Source organism: Dermacentor variabilis, chromosome 5, assembly GCF_050947875.1.
Source record: "Dermacentor variabilis isolate Ectoservices chromosome 5, ASM5094787v1, whole genome shotgun sequence".
NCBI lineage: Eukaryota > Metazoa > Arthropoda > Arachnida > Ixodida > Ixodidae > Dermacentor > Dermacentor variabilis.
Genome location: NC_134572.1, coordinates 64652029 through 64662046, shown reverse-complemented (window position 1 = coordinate 64662046; position 10018 = coordinate 64652029).

The following is a 10018-nucleotide window of genomic DNA, read 5'->3' as shown; positions in this document are numbered from 1 at the left end:
TCCCAGGCGAGAGCGTAGCCCCAAGGACAAAGTCTCGGGTTCGCTTCAACACTGCGCGAATAGCGACCGCGCCGATGAGTGCGTCATCATGTGTGCGCTCTCTATCTCTCTCTCTCTCTCTCTCTCTCTCTCTCTCGCACGCGCGTTTCCTCCGAGACAAGGCTTCCGCCGTGTTTGACATCCACTGTTTACTTTCCTCGAAAAAGGCACACACGACTACGGCTGTAAACGCGTGTTAAAAGAGCAGTAGCCAGCGATGAATGTGCCAACGACGTAGCCGTGACGAGTTCCTGGCATCCATGAGAACACGTATAAAGGAGCGCTCTCACCAAATGGAACGATCGCGCGGTCTGTTCATATGAGCGCGTATTTTGATTTCGAAATGAGGTCCCATTGTTTCCCTGAGCTGTGTTTTCGCCCGTGCAAGGACTAGGTTACATCCTTAATTGTGTTGCCAAGGAAGAGGGAGAAAAATGTGGAAACCAATGAGTGCTCGCGGTGGCATTGGATTAATCATTCGATTAAGTGTTACAGTAAGACATATAGCATTCGACAAACATTTTATTCTGACAGCGGCTGCTTTTCGGCTGTATCTCCATGAGGTCGTGGATGTAATGCCAATAAAATGTGTGAACTGACTCGGGCTAACGTAAGCGGAGCTGTATACTGAGGGCCCGGATCGCGGGATAAGCTATCCGCCCGACTCTCATTTGCCCCCAGTGGCGTAGCTAGGTCGTCTGGCACCCGGGGCCCATGGGTCTTCTGTCACCCCCTCTCCGGCTGTAGACGGTGGAAAGAGGGGTGTCTTCAGACGTATATGACACCCCCCCCCCCCCCCTCAATGGCCCCTTGCACCCGGGGCCCACGGCCCCCCGGCCCCCCCTGTTGCTACGCCACTGTTTACCCCTTTTCTTTCTTCCTTTGTTTGTTTGTTCTTTCTTTCTTTTATTGTTCTAAACATCCTTATCCGGTTGTTTTTTTTTTTTTTGGCGGTTACCTCCTCTCGGCACGTTTGGTACTGCGTCGGAAAAGAATGCGAAGGGGACTGTCGGGACGCATATCCAGGTCGACAGGTCACGGTGATGCAGAAGTAAGTCTACTGCCGACCTTGTGGCGATGCGGTTGCCTTCTAAACACGAAAACATGGTCGGATTACGAAGTCAAGTGACTCAAGAGCTTTGATCTCGTCGCAGGCCTTGGGCTTATATAGTATATATATGCATATCTTCTCATCAAGCGGGCCGAGTGCATTCAGAGCTCGACTTCAGAGTAACGTTTTTGAGATTGTTCGCAAAGTCGTGTGCAATACAATTGTATGTTACCACCCCCGTCACCTAACTAGGGCGGAGGAAGTTGTGCTTAGGAGACTGCGGGCCGGAATTGCCTCTACACCGGCTGTCACCGGTGTATATATTTACCTTTGCCGTGAGTGCTGCTTTCAGGATTAGCTCCAAGTGATGTGGATACGCCAATTCTGAACTCGCCGGCTACAACTCGTAAATTCCAATATGCGCCGTAAACAGCTAGAAGCCTCATTTCTGGAATTTCGTTAATTATTCGAATATGCATTTCGATTTCTCGTGTAATTACCACCGAGTGATCCAGCTCAAGGACTAGAATTGTGCTATCTATCAGTCGATTTTTCGAAAATTCTGTATAGCCTAAAGAATGATACAATGCAGTACATAAACCGCGCTATTCATCAATGCAGCGTTCGCAGCAATCACAAAGGGTTTGTTTTAGAGGAGGCATCGGGTGGGAAGCAGAGCAACAGCAGGGTGCGCGTTCCACGACGCCTCTGACGCTTCATCAGGCGGTGTCGTTCTTAGCGAAAAGGAGCCAATGACGCACGACAGCGTGATTCGGACTCGTCAAGACTTCCTTGCTGCAATGCGGGCGCCGCGGTCATTGGCGCAGTGGTGAAGCCGACTGATCTATAGCTTCGCAGCGCGCTCGTGCTACGCTTGCCCAGCGGTCATCTACGGCACTCGACCGCCTCATATTGAAGGCGCGTGACAAGATCGCCTTTTTTTTTTTGGAAGGTGTTTAAGCACTTCGTTCCGCTCGCCAACCTTCTTCGCCTTTGTATAAAATTACGTGTGTTCCATATATCGTCAGAAGGGCTGCAAGGGCGCACGTGGTCGTAATACACCTCTAATAAGCCCCTAATACACCCTTGGGTGTGAGTTATATAGACCGACTTACTCCCTTGTGCATCATTAGGGTGTAAGTTACTTAACAGTGTCGCCTATACCTCACTCGAACAGACAAGTTTCTTGTGTGGTTTATCTTAACCACGGTAATCAGTAACTTTTTGTGTCTCGCACCGCATTTCAGCGGCTACTTGTTGGAGGTCGGCTGTATAGGAGGATACTAATCCCTTTTTGTGGATTAAAATCCACAAAAAGGAAGACGTTAATGAATTGAAAAATTATAGGCCCATTAGCTTACTCCCAGTGTTATATAAGATATTCACCAAGATAATATGCAATAAAATAAGGGCGACACTGGACTTTACTCAACCAAGAGAACAGGGTGGCTTCAGGAAGGGATACTCTACAATGGATCACATCCATGTCATTAATCAGGTAATCGAGAAATCCGCACAGTACAATAAGCCTCTCTATGTGGATTTCATATATCACGAAGAGGCATTCGATTCAGTAGACATACCAGCACTCATAGAGACATTACGTAGTTAAGGAGTAGAGGCACGTAAATATCTTGGAAAATATCTACAGAGATTCCACAGCTACTTTAATTCTACACAAGAAAAGCAAGAAGATACCTATAAAGAAAGGGGTCAGACAAGGAGACAACCTCTCCAGTGTTATTCACTGCGTGCTTGGAAGAAGTATTCAAGCTATATATCAAACTGGAAAGGCTTAGGAGTAAGGATCGACGGCGAATATTATAGCAACCTTCGGTTTGTAGATGACATTGTTCTGTTCAGCAACACTGGATAGGAGTTGCAACAAATGGTTGCGGACCTTAACATGAGAGATATTAAGAGTGGAGTTGAAGATTAATATGCAGAAGACAAAGATAATCATGAATAGCGCGGCAAGGGAACAAGAGTTCAGGATCGCCAGTCAGCCTCTAGAGACTGTGAAGGGGTACGTTCACCTAGGCCAATTAATCACAGGAAATCCTGACCATGAGAAGAAAATTCACAGAAGAATAAAAATGGGTTGGAGTGGATACGGCAGACATTGTCAGCTCCTGACTGGAAGCTTATTATCATTGAAAAAGAAGGTATACAATCAGTGCATTTTACATGTGCACATATGGGGCAGGAACTTGGAGACTGACAAAGGACAAGTTAAGGACCGCGCAAAGTGCGATGGAACGAGGAATGCTAGGCATAACGTTAAGAGACAGAAAGAGAGTGGTTTGGATCTGAGAGCAAATGGGGGTATAATCGATATTCTAATTGACATTAAGAGAAAAAAATGGAGCTGGGCAGGTGATGTATAATGCGCAGGTCAGGCAACCGGTGGACGATTATATAGAATGGGTGCCAGGAGAAGGGAAGCGGAGTCGAGGACGGCAGAAGACTAGGTGCACTGATGAAATTAAGAAATTCGCAGGCGCTAGTTGGAATCGGATGGCGCAGGACAGGGGTAATTGGAGGTCGCAAGGAGAAGCCTTCGTCCTGTAGTGGACATAGAACAGGCTGCTGCAACTGCTGCTGCTGCTACTGATGATGATGATGGTGGTGGTGGTGGTGGTGGTGATGATGATGATGATGATGATGATGATGATGATGATGATGATGATGATGATATAGGAGGCGCCCAAATCGACCAACGTCTTGTGGGATATCGCGTCGATCCATTTTTGTATCTGTGTCATCTGTGTCCATATGGTGGATTGCCGAATCTGTATGGTTGGCGGTGTAAACATAGATGGTGGCTTCGTGCACGTCTTTGCACAAGCGTAACTTTGGCCAACCCACCTTCGTCGACCAGATGCTCAGGATTCTTCTAACCTTGCTGCCCACTCAAATTTGACGGCGCACGCAGAAGCCACGAACTTTCTGCAAGCCATGTTTGAGAAGTGTCCGCATGCCCAGGGTGGCCCTCCCCTTTGGGTCCGGCAGTGAGAGGAGGAGATGGGTGCGAGGGCTCTCGGAAGTGAAGCAAAATATGGGATACGCAGTTGCACCACGACAAAATGGTAGATTTCAGGTGGGAACAGCGCTTAGGAGACTCGCAAATCGAGGGAACATATATAGAAGGAATAAACGACACGTTGGGGGGGGGGGGGGGCGCAACGGCCCTTCTTTTTTTTTTTTCTTCTGTGCGCGTGTCCGTGTCCGTAGCGCTGCATATGTTCCCGTCTTATTATGAACAACCAAGTAGCCGTTGCTTTCACGCAGGAAAGTGTTTTCTCGAAGGGCACTTGGTGCGCGGGAAACATGACTGCTGGGTTAAAAGAGAGAAGAGGCAAGAGAACATAAGAAGCGCGCATAGTTCACATGCACGCAAAAACTCACACCAAGCCTTATGCTGAACCATGCTATCGCTATACGTTAGTGAAATTAAGAATGCTATACAAGAGGTACACGGTGCATATTCCCTGCGACACCTCTTTCGCAGTGTATATGAGCAGGAAAATAGTGTGTAAGGATACTTGTGTTCATTGCTTTTGCTCAACATTTGCACGACAACTGAGTGCAGGTCATGTAGCCGCAGCATATATAATTTATGTACGAGTGCACATCTTTCAATGTTGGCGACATATTAGCTCGAGCGCGAACGAATAGCTCGGTATTGTATCCTGAACAAAGGCCCACTCTGTACCGGTCCTTTCTCGACCTATAGTGACCAAATCACTCCACACTATCTCTGTATTATCTCTGTTTGACCACTGTATCTACTTTCCTTTTGGCAACCCCTCTCCATTATAGTTATCAGTTCGTCGACGCCTACATGCACGACAGAACCTTCTGCGATAACGATATATATGCCTTACGGCCAAGCGGCCAGGTGTCATATCGTAAGGCTCAGACGTTTCTCCGTGTTCCAAAAGGACACGCGAGGTTTTTCGTGCGATCTGTTTTTGTGTTTTCTTCAGTTATTGGATAACACTCGGTGTGACAGGGAACCAGCGGCCCTGCAGTAAAATGGAATGAAAGGTTATTCTTTAATTGGCAATTTTAGTTGTCCGGTCGGTAAACAAAACAGAAGTTCACGTGAATGTGCAGGCTCGAAATGGTGAATAGTGGTAGAACAAGGAATATGTCACTGCAGAGCCAACATTAAAATGAAATTAAGTTATGGTGCTTTACGTGCCAAAGCCACGGTCTGATTATGCGGCGCGCGTGCGTAGTGGGGGACTCCAGATTAAGTTTTACCACTTGCAGTTCTTTAACGCACACTAAATCTATAAGTGCACGAGCGTTTTTTCATTCTGCCCCCATCGAAATACGGCCCCTCCATTGGTCGGGATCGAACCCGCGACCTCGAGCACAATGCTGTAGCCACTCGATATCGCGGCTTTATATGGTAATCAGACTTGCATTTGCCGCACGGCGTCAAGGCAGCGGTTGCTGCTCTCGAAGACAAATATTGTCGGAACTTTGGCTCCAGCGACACATGTTCCGTTTTCTGTGCCACTGTTCAACACTTCCAAGTCGACAAAGCGCAATGAGAAAAGCAAGGCAGATCCAACTCACGTATTGTAATCTATTCGAAGCGGTTAATTAAAGGCTATAAAATTGTTCATCTTCCGCAACGCGTTTTGCAGCACGGCGATTACGTGCATGCCCGCAGGCTGCCCAGCAAGATGGCGGGACGCTGGCACCCCCCTCCCACCAGGCGCGTGACGCGCGTGACCCACGCGTCCGCGGATTACACTGTCGTCCGGATCGGCCCACCTTTCATTGCGCACGCTGTAAAATAACTCACACCCTTAAAAGTGAAAAAGGGTGTAAATGTGTCCATAACTCACGTCCTTAGGGTGTGAGTTATGTAAATCACACCCTCATGGTGTGAGTTATAGGGACATTTACACCCTTTTTCACTTTCAAGGGTGTAAGTTATCTTACAGTGCAGCCTTGGGTACCGCCCACCTTACTTGACAAGAAGCCGGCCAAGCAGACGCGCCATATATCCCGGCAAAGAAGGAATATATACAGCTGCACCCTGATAGAGCAATTACATATGTTCGCTCGAAGGCGTATAATTCTGGCGCATATAGATATTAAGTACATGTTGTTGTTTCACTAAACCGCTGTGGCGTGGCTATCGCGATGCGCTGCTAAGCCCAAGGGCGTGGGACCAAATCGCGATAGCATTTCGACGGGGGCGAACCGCAAACACACCCGTGTACCATGCATTGGGCGCACGTTAAGGAACCCCAGTTGGTCAGAATTAATCCGGAATCCCCCACTATACGGCGTGTCTCATAGTCATATAGTCGTTTTCGCACGTAAAACATCAGAATTTACTTAATCTTATTGCTGCAGCAATTATATGGACACTCCAAGCGACTTCTTGCCGTCGGCGTCGCCGTGAAGTTCCATATATATTCAGGTATATGTATGTACGCTATATGCTACGCCATGCTATATTAAACGCAGTATATGTGGGTTATATTGCCACACCGTCCTATCACTAAAGTTGCTCATGCTAGGTCTTACATTCCTGAGAAAATCAGGAGAATGGCAGCCCATGCACAGACAAATGCCACGAAACAAAACACCGACAGCGCACGACTTTCATTTTAAATCTTCTCAGACTTAATAATTAGGAGTGCGAAACAATAACAGAGCTAGAACCTTAAAATGGTGTAATTGTATTGGCGCGGCTTTGCACTATACCTCTGGAATCGGCCCTAGAAGAATGCTTGAAACATACCCGATACGGAAAAGTAAAGTCGCCAAGAAAGACGTTGGCTTTAATTAATAAACATAAATGAAATTGTTCGATGGCAGGATTCAAATAGATGGCCCCTAGCCCAAAAGCTTGTTTTTAATTAGTCAGCTTACGTTTACTTCAATTCATACTGCCCCTACAGACAGCTACGAGTCCTACACATCCTGTAATATTCTAACACGTTGGCATATATCGCATTCGTTGCTTCGCCCTATATGGCGAAACTGTTATATCTCTATAATTGTTTCACTGAGCCCGTCGACAGCAGGCCAGGCAATTCGCTTACTTAGAAAATCTTCGATGGTTTCTGCATGAATTTTCTCTCTCAGGGAGTCGGCCCAACATGTGACCCTGTGCTCGGCGTATTCAGCCCACTTGCGCTTGGTGGTTCTTGGTGGTGTTTTGATCGCACCGCTGGTACGATCTGTTGGGAACTCGGCGCTGACGCCCGTGGTTGTACCTGGGTCGCAAGCCCCAAGGGTAGCGTTGGCCTGGCGGCCTGGGGTGCAACTGGAAGCATCCGAAGGTCCCGGCAAAGCAGGAGTCGACTGGTAACAACAAAACAACTTGTTTATTTTAACATCGCAAAGAGTTGGCGGTCAGGTTGACCGAAGCAGAGAGACGGGAGAGCACTTTACTCAACAGAAGAAATCGGATCCCTCCTTTTGGCGTCCGGGGGCAGCTGTTTTTATACTCTCGCAGTTGAGGGCAAGAAGGAACCCCTCAATTGACGAGCACGTGATTGTACAATGGGCTAATGGTGACGCACACTGTCGTAGCGCCGCCGGTCGGGCACAAAGACTGGGATGAGAGGGTGATCCCTGCTTTCGCATCGCCTGGTTCGGGCACAATGACTGGAAGGAGAGGGTGCCCCTGCTGTCGCATCGCCTGGTTCAGGCACAATGACTGGAAGGAGAGGGTGATCCTTTGCGGTCGCATCGCCGCAGTCGCGCCTGGAAACACCTGGCGGGGAGCGTTGCGGCGACGACGATCGGGCCAAAATGTCTGCCGCCCCGCCGCAGTCGCGCCGGCAAAACCGCGTGTCGCAGACGAAACGCAACAGACCGCCCCGCCGGGGGAAGGAGATCCCGATGGACAGGGGACTGCATCCGCTGTCCGGAGGGATGTCGCTCGATGATGCTCATAACCGAAGTCGGGCGTCCCTCGACGTTTCTTGAGCGCAGCGCACAGAGAAGGCCTCGTTCTCTCGTTCAGGTTCGCACGGGACACTGCAAAGTGACTTCGGGAGAGTTCACATTTTTGTTCTCGTTCCCGGCAAGCGTTAGAACTACGCTGAAACTCAACCGCTCAGTCAGCAAGCACGGCACAACCCTCACTAAGCCCTGCCAGGCTCTTTCCCCTTTTTATACCACTGCATAGTTCCTTACAGTAGTCTAGCATCACTCAGAACGCGTCCACAAATTGGAAAATTGCACTAGAAAGCATATCATCACTTTGAAACACTAAACAAAAGCAATATGTTAAAAAAAATCCTGCCTCAGGAAGAAAAACATCAGTAACAAACAATTTTTAGGCTGATTCCTACGTTAGGGGCTTCGACTTAAGCCATCGGCGTTACCGTTGAGACTCCCCTTTTTGTAACGCACCTCAAAGGAATATTGTTGTAAAGCGAGGCTCCAGCGCAGGAGGCGGCCATTTTTGGGAGAGATGGTCTGCAGCCATTGGAGAGGGCAGTGATCCGTCTCAATGATAAACCTCGAGCCGGCTAGATAGCATGACAATTTCTGAACGGCCCACACGAGACATGCACACTCTTTCTCGGTGGCGCTATGCGCCTGCTCCCGACTGGTCAGCTTACGACTAGCATACAGGACGGGGTGTTCTACTTCTCCATTTTCCCGTTGGCACAGTACAACGCCCATGCCTCGCTCACTAGCATCGCACTGAACAACGAACCCTTTTGTATAGTCTGGCGATCGTAGCACAGGCTGGTTTGTTAGGGCACTCTTTAGGGCGCTAAAAGCTCTTTCCTTTGTCTCGTCCCAGACGACTGTTTGAGGCTCTGTCTTTCTTAGAGCATCCGTCAGGGGAGCCGCGATATCAGAGTACCTGGGGATGTACCTCTGATAGTAGCCGGCGACACCTAAGAACGACCGAATATCGGTCTTCGTGCGCGGTTGCGGAAAGTCTCGCACAGCGGCCACCTTTATTTCAGAGGGGCGGCGACGACCCTGACCAATCACGTGACCGAGGTAGACAACCTCGGCCTGTGCTAACTGGCACTTAGGAGCCTTTACTGTCAAGCCCGCTTCGCGCAGGCGGGTTAGCACTGCCCGCAAGTGTGCCATATGCTCAGACCAGGATGCGGAGAATATCGCTACGTCGTCTAGATACGGTAAAGCGAATTCTTGCTGTCCCCGCAACACTTTATCCATGAGGCTTGAAAAACAGTATGGCGCGTTCTTCAAACCAAAACTCAACACTTTAGGACGGAATGTTCCCATTGGTGAAATGAACGCCGCATACCTACTAGCCTCTTCTGTAAGTGGAACCTGCCAATAACCCCTGACAAGATCTAGGGTGGAAATAAACTGAGCGCTACTAACTTTCTCAAGGCGCTCCTCGATGTTAGGGATCGGATAAATTTGATCCTTAGTGATGGAATTAAGCCTGCGGTAGTCGACGCAAGGACGAGGTTCCTTGCCCGGTACCTCAACTAAAATCAAAGGGGAGGTATAATCACTCTCACCTGCCTCAATAACACCGAGCTGTAGCATTTTCTTTACCTCAGCCTCCATAATATCACTCTGGCGGGGTGACACCCGATACGCCTTGGATCGTACTGGCTCTGGGGAGGTAAGTTCTATATCATGAGTAAGTACAGAAGTCCTACCAGGCCTCTCAGAGAACAGACCTTGAAACTCTTGTAATAGCTGGTGTAGTTCGGTTTTCTGCTCGGGCGACAGCGGTGCTTTACTGATAAGGTCACTAATGACTTGACCGGTGTCTTCCCTGTTCGTCACTGAGCCTAGTCCCGGAAGCTCGACCGGAAGCTCTTCAGGAACGTTTACCATCATGCACACCACTGCTTCCCTTTGTCTATAAGGTTTGAGCAGATTACAGTGGTAAACTTGCTGTGCTTTCCGCTTTCCTGGCAGACTTACCACGTAGTTAAC